The sequence below is a fragment of the Lolium rigidum genome, chromosome 4 (assembly GCF_022539505.1).
Source record: "Lolium rigidum isolate FL_2022 chromosome 4, APGP_CSIRO_Lrig_0.1, whole genome shotgun sequence".
In the NCBI taxonomy this organism is placed as follows: domain Eukaryota; kingdom Viridiplantae; phylum Streptophyta; class Magnoliopsida; order Poales; family Poaceae; genus Lolium; species Lolium rigidum.
Genome location: NC_061511.1, coordinates 69,306,318 through 69,314,306, shown reverse-complemented (window position 1 = coordinate 69,314,306; position 7,989 = coordinate 69,306,318). Strand labels below are relative to the sequence as shown.

Genomic DNA, 7,989 nt, shown 5'->3' with positions numbered 1-7,989 from the left:
GTTGGTGCCAAGGACGACCGACGTGCTAAAGCTGATTAGTTCTGCAACATGTCTCAAAGAGCCTTTCTATGTGTATGACTATGATTCGATGCAGATTTGTGTCTAATTTGGCATTCCTTGTCTATCTTTCAGTTCATCATTTGGCGATCAACTCTTTGTTGAATTGTACTGTAATGTATGATTGGCGATCAACTCTTCCAAGCGAAAGGCTGTAGGCATCGCTCACTTAGGTGTAAAGAGGTGCCTCCTTATGAAGACTGATATAGGTTGATTTCTATTTGCTACTTTGTACCTCCATTCAGGTCAAGTTTGTGTAGATTCGGTAGAATACGAGCGGCAACAATTGATTCACATTCATTTCCTCTATGCTGAAAAACATGCATCCCTGTAACAGATAAACTCACTTTCTTTCTATAAGTTTGTGATCTTTCATGCCTTTTGCAGATGGAATAAATAAATAAAAAGAATTAAAATCACAACCTCTCTAGGTAGCAGAATTTGCTGCAAGCTGTTGGCCATCGTGGTCCAAAGCACCAGGTACAAATATAGCCTAGAGAGTTTGTATTAGGTATTAAAGACTGGATAAATGAATTTGTATTAAGCCTTTCCATGTTGTTTTCTGTAGGTGATACAAGAAGCTTGGTGGTTGGTCATGGGGAATGTTGCAGGCTCGGAGCTATATGGTCTGAAGAGAATTATTTTTGCAGATTGTGTGCTTAACACTCGCATGCAATTGCCACATACGTGCAATGCCCAGGTAATATTGCCTCCCGCATGTGAATGAAGTTTGATAAGCGAACCTTAATTAACATGACTATATTGTTCTGCTCTTGGGTGACTTTATGTTGTGCCCGAGATTTTTCTAAACTTTTACTTAAACAACAATGATAATTGAGTAGCGAACTAAATGTCAGTCTTCAGTATGCTCGAGCCAACACGAAATTGCCAATATATTATTTCCAGATTTTTATTGTTTCTTGCCTATGTTGCAATATGGCTGCTGTTATAATATTTCAGAGACTGTCATTGAGCTCCTCAAAACACTAGCTGATGAGGGAAGAGTGGTAGATGGATGCTAGGATGGAGGCAACAGAGAATTGTTTTCAGTTGGAAGGTAGTCTCAGATCTGCATCTGATTATCCCAATTGTTTTAACCCATCTCTCATGTTACTTTTGCGGATCTTTCATATGCTGAGGTGTCATTTTAATTTTATCATATAGTCTCAACTTGTAAACAGAATACTATTATTAGTTCGTATTTCGTAGGCATGAACGGTTGCGGCCTTTGGAGTCTATACCTGAACCTGTAACAATTGAAAGAATGTTTCTTGGGTTATCTACGAAGTATACCTTTAGCCGAAGGGTTACAACATGAATGCTCATGCTGGCAGAATCACTATTGCAGGTGTAAAGGCGACAAGCAAAGGCCACCCAGAGCTCTGCCAGGGCGCCTGCTATCTTGTTTCTAGAGAATGAGATGTACATCAGTTTGATAGACTAGAATCAAAAAACATGGCATGCTGAACTAGGTGTCTCAGGGGGCAGTAATTGGAGAGCAGGTAACACCCAAAGATACACAAACATTGCCGATTTACCCTTTTTGTGTTATGACTGAAATCTTGGCATCAATTTGAAAACAAGTCCTCTCGCACGGAATAGTCTGTTACGTTCTCATGTCTTCTCTCATGTCTTCTCTTCTTTTTTCTTTTGCTGGAACTCTATATTGACTGTTTTGTTCTTTGTACCGTCACATTGTTCCTGCATTTTCAGTCAGTTTGTGTGTTCTTAATGTTCGAGGAGACGACACATTTATTTTGGATAGTCAAGTGCCTTGGAAGTACTTAGGCTGAAAAAAGAAGAGATAACACTTCTATATCCCCGATTTCTCTTTAAGAAATTGTTTGTTGTGGGGAATGGCAGCGTACATCATACTTTGTTAGATTTTTTTATATAAAAATAGGATGACACATTACCTCATCTTAGTCATCTGCGCTAGGTATAACCATCACTTTTAGTTGTGGAAGTCCCTGTTTAGTCTCTCCATTTTTACACAGGATACATTTTGCTGCAATATGAATAGGCTATATATTGACGAATTGCCTATCCTAGGATCACTTATGAGATATTCATGTATTTATGAAGGAAGAGATACACTTTGATTGAATCAACTTTGTGTAGCTATCAGGATGAAGTTCATAGTTGTTTGCCGGAAATTGTACGACTACGTGAGGTATGATCTCAAAGAGATCATATTCCCGTCTTCTCTGCCAGATCATCCGAGCACCAAGAGGCGTCCTAAGCTCACACTAAAAGATGGAATTCTATACTGTATATGTTTCAGTGTGTGTTTTTCTTGAGCCTTGATTTGATTCAGATATGTGAACAAGAATTTCAGCAACCAGTGTAAGGCTATGATGGAAGCCGATTTCCTCTACAAGGAGGTGCCTTCAAGGATAGACTCTTCTTCACTGTGAAGGTAAGAATTTATGGCTGCCATGTGAGGATCTTCTCTGATTCATTTGTAGTCCGCAGTCTATTTTTAGCGCTCAGTTAAATCTCAAATGAATTGATATTCAGTATCCTTAGATTTTATTTCAGTAAAGCACTTAACATAGAAGTATGCATATTCGTAGCATATTTGAGGTAGTGCTGCTGCCAAGTATCTAATTTACCCTGGGTTCAGATAAGTTTTTTCCAAAGTGTAAATACCGTATCTCTGTTATATGGAATACATCTCATGTCTTGCAGGTTTTGGATGCTTTCCCAGAGTGATTTTTTTTTCCCGTGTAATTTTGTTGGGTACAAACATGATGACATATTTATATTATATATAAGGCATGTGCCAGTCTCCCCTGTTTGTTAAAAACTTGCTGCCAGTCCAATGCATAGAGTGTTTTCCCTTCTCTGGATAAAAATTGCTTCCTATCCATTATGAAATTTGTGCAAAATCATAGAGTCTTTATTAGTTGCACAGTTTCCTTTCCTTCAAAATAGGATTTCTAGGCAAGCCAAAACTGATGTGCTTTTCAAGTCATAAGGATGCATCAAGCGAAGAAAAGGTTGTGACGGTATCCTGAGAAGCAACCAGTAAACTGTGACTGATGTACAACTTTGATAGTAGCCTTTTTCTTTTGCGGGTAACTTTGATATTAGCCATTGTTATGAACCGTTATACTTGTAGCCGAAGAGCTATGGTTCGCTCGAAAAACACCAGCACGAGCCATGAACAGATTGCGGTATTTCACTATGCTTGAAAATTAGACACCGCTCACCTGTATAAAATTCAATCATCTATAACAGTTCTACTAAGGATTTGAGGAAGCATGGTATCTGCTAACCTCTTTCATTATTAACTTGTGCAACTAGAAATGCATTTTGACTTGACAGCCATGATAGTTTGTGCCGTTTCTCATGCACATTTGATGCTAAGAGCTTCTTTTCTCACATAATGCATGTGTATGAGTTCTGAACTAACCCCATGCTGCTCGCAGACTTCTCCGATCTGAAGCGCAAGGAGATACGTCAGCAAGATAATTATGGCCGTCCTCCTCATAGCCATGTGCATGGTCATGCTCACCCAGCCACCCTGCCAAGCAAGATAATTATGGCCGTCCTCCTCATAACCTTTTACTATCTCATAGCCACCCTGTCATCACTCTGTTACTTTTGTTATTAATTTCTTATTGTAATGTAGCTATAAATCTCTATCAAAATGCAAGGACTTGTGTCTGACTAATTTACATTGCAGTACGGGAGTTCACGGAGTGCATGCCAATGAGGAGGGAGCTGAAGAAGGTGAAGATCCCAATGAGATAAAGAAGATGAACTAGCGCTCGCCCTAGATGCAGATGTCTTGCATTTATGCCAACAACTGTTTGTGTTCAAACCTGAACAAAAACTGCTTCGTGTAGTGTTACAGGTGAGGTTTTAATTTGCTTTCCCTTGCCCAATCTTGTAGGAAGTTTGTTATCTTACATGCTATCACATGCTTTTCATAATGCATGGACAGAATTGCTAGCATTGGTTGCGTATTAGATGATTCTGTTGATGCATGGGATGAATTTTTATAGAACTTAATAGGTACCCAACATTTATATATATGTTTGTGAGAGCTGAGAACATTTGTGTCGGGAGTTTTCAAAGTCTCTACTCCACTACCTCCTTTCGCCATAACTTAGGCGCTTCTCCCGCCGGCGTGCACTCAGAGGTAAATAAATAGGCACTCGGATGTGATGTGAGCTGTAATGTGAATTCTAATAAGTATTCTCTTTTCCTGAATATTTTCTGATAATTTAGTGCCACTTTATCTGCAAAATTGCGTTTTCTGACAAATTGGGTTCCAGTTCACCTGTAGAATGAGGAGGGTCATGGTCGCTAGAGTTACTAGGAACATTCATAATCTGGGAAAACATTATCCAGGTGGGGTAGATAAATATATGATCAACTCCACTGTCAACTTGTCAGTTTACAAGGATACATGAAACTCTTCACCCAGTGATGATAAGATGGCATCCACCCTAGATTGTGAATTACTATTTTTTGTAAGCATGTTAATGATCGGAACCTGCAAGTGCTTGGTCAGCCGTATGCAGAGTAAATGAATGTTCCTCCTCCTGGAAGGCATATGTAAGGCATTGAGCTTTTGTGAGATCTGAATTTTGAAGTGCAACATCAGTGAACTTGGTAGAAAATAGTTGAATGTGAAGAAGCAACACAATACCAAAAAAAAAAAAAACTTAGTCGGTGTGTAATTATGTAGGACTACAACCAGGCTTTATTAGTTCCTCGGTTCCTGTGTCTGGCTGTGCATCTTTATTTTGCAAGTTGGGTGGTGGGAGTTAGGAAGACATGAAGGTGAACCATGAAGAGCAAGAAAATTATAGAGGTGAGTTGAGACTTCCTGAGTCGTCTCTGAATCAGAATTGTTGATAATTATTTCTGTTTGTTTAGAGTTCCAATTGGATGCCGGCTTTAGAATTTAGTGTATGGTGGATCCAAGACAACATAGTGGAAATAATCCAAGAAAAATCTTATAATGGAGTATACGTTTTCTTCCTATTATATTTACGAGCTTACATCCAGACAACTTGTATTTATCTTTAAACAATGTAAATTTCGTGCGTCTTTTACTGTGTGTTAGTAGAAATAAAAAGTTAGAGAATTTATTTGTTTGCTAAAGTAGAATAAAATTTAGAGCATTCATTGATCAATATCTGTTGTTTCGCAATCAGGTGAAGAAGCTCTTTGACATGTGGAATTCATCGAGATGGTGCAGCACGGGCTGTGCTGCATCGCCTTCTGCAGGCACTGGCCCACGCGCGCGAGGTGACAACAACGGCGGTAGAAATAGCAGCCTCCATTTGTTCGTACCGGGCAGGAACGTGGCAAGCGAACGGTGACAGATCGAGGCAGACCTCCTTAGCGGGACTTTACAAAAAGACAGAAACTCCAAAAGGGGTCAAAACAAACAAAAAAAAAGGAATAAAAATGACACAGTGTAATACTTTTTTTTTCCACACATCCTCACTTCTGAGTCTAACCATGGTCCGAGTATAGAAAGTTTAGCAGCCATTTGTCAATAGAAATAGCAAAGTAGAGAGCATAAGTGGTGTTTCAAGTCGTACACAAAATAGAGTTATATTGTCGTAACAAAGATCATCAATGTGTATTCTAAGATATCCTTTACAAGTTCACGTGCCTTTCTTATAATATTACAAAGAGTAACATTAGTTAGATTCATGCATGCATGAATGAAAGGTAAATTTAATTTTATTTGCATCCTCGTAATAAATACTCTCGAGTCTCGAGCTCCTATGAGGATATATCCGTACCATTGGCTTGCGGACGGAGTTTTTTTTACCCTAGCCATTGTTTATAGACTTTTTAAGCTCCTTTTGTATATTTGATACAGAAGACTACGATCTAGAATTGTCTCCGAATATTTATGAATATCAAAATATTGTTTGGACTAATCAGAAAAGAAGTATATATTTCTCCAGTTATACATGTGTGCATTCATGTTTTTTGAGACAATAATATACCCAAAAGAAGATGTTCAGTTGACAGATATAATGTCTCAGAACACATGAAACACCAAGATGCACAAAAATGATGTCTTTTTATTGCGTTCGGTATTATCATGATGTCAACATTATAATATTCAAGATTTGCTTTAAATTTTCGTAGTGGGTTATGAATTATATATGTGAATTTAGAAATAAAATTTAAATAGCCGTGGCAACGCACGGGCATTTGTACTAGTACTTCCATAATTTTTAGTTTTTACTGTTCATGTGTGATAATTTTTTTACCCAAATAACTATATATAAAACATTTTTCAAAAACTAGATCACATAGGTTTCGAGAAACTTTTCGAGCCTAATAGAAGCGTCGGCAACCCTGTGCTGGCCCCTTTGTGAAGGGCGCGAATCGGACGCGCCGGTGCCTCGCGGCATGACGGTTTTCGCGGGTGGGGACGCGTTGTCAGCGAGAGGACGCGACGGTTCGCATCAGAAGCGACGCGGAAAGGTTGGTCATCGGCGTTTAATGGTCTTCTGCGTGGAAACCGAGGCGGCAACGAGGGCGGCAACTAGCCACGCGGCGTCCACTCGTCTACGCCGCCTTAAATGCGGGTAGTTGGCACCCCTATTAGTACATACACCGTCCACCGCCGCGGTACTATCCTCTCATCTCCACCACCGTAGCCGCGCTGTCCTCTCTCGTCTCCACCACCGCCGCCGCGCCAGTCTCTTCTCTCCACCTCAAAAATGCCGCGCCGTCTTAAAATGACGTACTCCATGCTTGGCCTCAACGACCCCGCTGCCTGCGGCGCCTCAACCACCACCGCAGTCGCCGCAGCCCGACGTCGATGACAGCTCCGACGATGAAGTCGACCCACGGTTCGCGGTTGGGACGAGGCGTACGTCGCAGACGCAGAAGCTGAGGCGGTAGAGGAGGCGGAGCAGGCGGCGATCCTGGCGTCGTTGAACGTGCAGCGCTTCTGGAGGTTGAAGGAGGAGGAGCGGGAGTTCTGCAACGACGCAAACCTCGAGAACGCCCTCAAGATCTCGCGCCAGCGAGCGGCCACGGAGGAGGCGGGACGCCTCCTCTTGGCGGCGGAGCGACATAAGCTCATCAAGCTGAACGCTCATCGCCACGCTGAGGCTTTCGCCCGCAAGAAAGCGAGGCTCGCCCAGAACGAGGCTTCTCAGCAAAGGCTGGCAGCGCGGGGACAGCGCCACCGGCAAGCTCCTGCGACGCTGGCCGCCATGTTCCTCCGCCATATGCGCGAAGCAAGGGCGGAGAGGTGGGCACGGATGCAAGCGACAAAGGGGAAGAACGACGACAAGGCAGGCCCGTCGCGCGCTCCAACTGACGGCCAGTAGATTAGGGTTAAGTTTAATTTTTATTTATGTTTAAATTCAAGTAATTTTGGTATAAATTTCATATGAATTTTGTATGAATTTCGGTTTTTAATGTCATTCCAAGTTTAAATTTCTATGTAACTGTATTCGCGTGTTCTATGTAACTTTATGTAGTCGATCTGTAAGTGTACTCGTATGTTGTACTGTACTCGGATTTTTACTTAAAAGTAGTTTGATTTTTGTACTCACGTACTTATATTACAATGTATACTTTCTAGTTTATTTAATCTGAACAATACATACATGTGTGCATAGTTGCTAGAATTGAACCGCGGGGCAAGTTGATTGCTGCACCCTTTTCATGCGCGCGGCGTGGGGAGACGTACAGCGCGCGGCGTGGGGAGACGTACAGCGCGCGGCGTGAGGAGACAGTGCAGGCCTAGCGGGCTGACCGCTTAATCCCGCACGTACCAACGCGGTCGAAGTTGCGGCGCCGCGCGGGCGAATTTCGCGGGGCGGCCTTGCGGCGTAGCGGGCCGTCCCGCACCACTTGACAACTGGAATACTGACGCTTGTGCGGCCCATGTACGCACCTCCCGTGTTGGAAGCCCGCAAAGAACAGTGC

At 42.0% G+C, this 7,989-nt stretch overlaps 1 long non-coding RNA gene across 1 annotated transcript; it reads left to right on the top strand.

The window, feature by feature from the left end:
* Positions 1–312: 312 nt before the first annotated feature.
* Positions 313–4,718, top strand: LOC124705319. Its single transcript, XR_007003964.1, has 4 exons — positions 313–537; positions 626–1,114; positions 1,406–2,476; positions 3,492–4,718. It is a non-coding gene; the product is annotated as an uncharacterized LOC124705319 (long non-coding RNA).
* The last annotated feature ends 3,271 nt before the right edge of the window (positions 4,719–7,989 follow it).